Below are 2,974 nucleotides of genomic sequence, written 5' to 3' on the forward strand. Positions count from 1 at the left end.
TTTTGCAATCTCATAGACAATTAATATAACATATTCCAACTACCCACATTTAAGTTTACCCAACAAGAAGAACCACCTTATTAAATCAAAGCCATACATAAAACACACATATATGAGGTAAAGATTAAAAGCTAATGAGTGGTATTACATAGGTTGAGTACTTCACAATATAGAAATAATACTACATTGAATGAATAAGAATGTCAAAAATTGGTGCGACGGTTGAAATAGATTGATTGGCTTAAAATGAGTGTATGACTTACAAATATATTAGAATGCATGCTGCAATTAGTTCTACACATGGTCCAGCACTTGATAACATAACCAAACACATGCCATTGGAGATTGGGAGAGGGAAGCATATAAAAATAAAATTCAGACTAAAGATACCCAAGTGGCAAGAATGAATCTTTAAACACAGGAGGTAGTGGATGAACTTCAACTTTCTCTTCATTACCACGCCATCTCTGTGGTATGCTCCCAACCCTAGATCAATCCTATAAATTGAATCTACAAAAATCAATGGTGTTTTTAAAAACGACTCCACTGGGGATCGAACCCAGAATCTCTGGTTCCGTAGACCAGCGCCTTATCCATTGGGCCATGGAGTCATTTGATATTGGTTTTGAATATTTTGATATACATTTACATATCTTTTGATAAATTATTGTAAAATTAAACTCCGATTGCACAAAATTGATAAAATATATTTCTTTCGATCAAAATATAACTCCATCGGTAATTTTAACACTCCATATTTTTTTTTTCATTCACATAAAAGTAACATTTATTTTTACTTATTTAATTTTAATTTTGTCAATAAAAAAGGTCAACATGTCGTGTTACAAGAATAAAAGTTATTTTATAATTCTATTATTTTAATAATTTTCTTCGTGAACTTCAGCAAACATTAATGTAATGATAATCAAATATCAATTTAATTTAAATTATTTTTTAAAATTTCATTCTTAAAATGAAATTAATTTAAAACAGATATGAGATTAAGAAATGAACTATTTGTTTGGATGTCATGGCTTCTTCAAGATCTATGGTAAGTTTGTTTTGATGGCTTATGTCCAATTCCCCATAGGAAATTATGCTATATAATAAGACTTTGACTAAATTATATTTTAATCCTTTATTTTTTTATATTCAACTTCAATTTTTATTTTTTTATGCGACTTAGAAATTTCATCCAACAAAAAAATAATTTATTAATAAATAAAATCTATTGGTAATAATTAAAATATGTTGATAAATCAAAATTACAATGATTTATTAACAATCAAAAATTTATTAGAAAAATATTCATAAAAAACTCATTGGTAATTATTAACAATGAAACTCCATCAATAATTACTAACAAAATCTATTAATTACCGGTAATATACGTAAATATTATTGATGTTATTGATAAATTTTGATTATTGGTAATTATTATCAATAAATATTGTGATTGGTCTTCTTTTTTTTTTCTTTTTTTTTTCTTCATCTTCTTCTTCCTCTCCTCTTTTGTTATCATTGACATTGTTGTTACCCCGCTTGTTGTCATTGCTGCAACCATATTTTGTGGTCTCCTCCTTCATTGTTGTCGTCATTATTGTCACCATCGCTTTTGTGATCACCATTGTCTCCTTTCCATTCTCCTCCTCATTCTCCTTCTTATCCTCCTCATTTTCTCTTTCACTTCTTCTCACTCATCTCCAATTAATTTACAACAAATATTTTGTCAAAGATGACGAAAAAATTAACATCCATTTTATTAACAGATTCTCCGACGAATTTTCAAAATAATCAGTTATCATCATATTTACAAATAGATTTTAGAAAAATTCATTATTAACGAATTTAAAAAAAATCAATTATTAATTTTTTTATCATGATATGATTAAAGTTCAAAGCAAAAACTTTTATGTCTATTTTACTAACAAAATTTATTAACAAAAATATTTATTGATAATAAATTTTATAAATTACCAATGAATATTTTTGTAACAATACAAGTTCTAATTTGCAATGGATCCATTATTCATAATATTTACACCAGTAATTAAAATTATAAAATTCATTGATAAAGTGTGTTGATAAATTTTATCCCACTGATTAATTTTATCTGTTAATAAAATCCATGGGCAAATTCCGTTTATCAACAAATATTTTTGTCATAAAAATTGATTAATAATTTAGCATTTTTTTTTTCTTGTAACAATCGCTTTAAAAACACTGATATCAATAAATTTCACATAGTAACAACTGAAAATGACATAAAGCAAGCCTCACATGTCGGGTATTTTTATACTTTGTATAATTAACAACAGAATTTAATTTACTAACATATTTATTGTTGATAAATATTTATACTGGTAATTAAAATTATAGAATTCATTGATAAAGTCTGTTAATAATTTTTTTTTCTACTGATAAATTTTAGTTGTTGATAAAATCTGTTAATAAATTCTGTGTATCAAAAACAAATGTAAGTAAAAATTTATCAATAATTTAACATTTGTCTTGTAACGATCATTTTAAAAACGGTGATATCAATAAATTTCACATAATAACAACTAAAAATAACATAAAACAATCCTCACATATATGGGTATTTTATACTTTGTATAATTAAATGTTTTAACTATACAAAAATATCTAAATCATATAAAAGTTAAAAATCTTTTTCGTGAAAAATGTTAGGAGTTATGTTATCTTCATACGATTCCATCAATCTAAAAATCGATTGATAGGCTTTGTTATCTTACATTTTCTAATTCGATGAATATTTTGATTGGGAGGATAAAATATTTTAATGTTTAGAATTTACGAAACGGAATCCTTTAAATCCACGTTTGCTTCAATTCAATAAGGGGTTTGGTATGTCTGTCCCACCATCATGTACAAAAATTGTTTCATTTTTATCAAGAATGAAAGCGAAAGAATTAGGTCACCCTTCAAAGGCTTTTGATAATTGAAACCAAGG

The 2,974-nt window shown here is 25.7% G+C and overlaps 1 non-coding gene across 1 annotated transcript; it reads right to left on the minus strand.

Moving 5' to 3' along the window:
* Positions 1–538: 538 nt before the first annotated feature.
* On the minus strand, positions 539–611 carry TRNAR-ACG (transfer RNA arginine (anticodon ACG)). Its single transcript has one exon. It is a non-coding gene; the product is annotated as a tRNA-Arg (tRNA).
* Between the last annotated feature and the right edge of the window lie 2,363 nt (positions 612–2,974).

The sequence above is a fragment of the Vigna unguiculata genome, chromosome 7 (assembly GCF_037176805.1).
Source record: "Vigna unguiculata cultivar grain cowpea cultivar isolate G323 ecotype 2 chromosome 7, ASM3717680v1, whole genome shotgun sequence".
NCBI classification, from domain to species: Eukaryota; Viridiplantae; Streptophyta; class Magnoliopsida; order Fabales; family Fabaceae; genus Vigna; species Vigna unguiculata.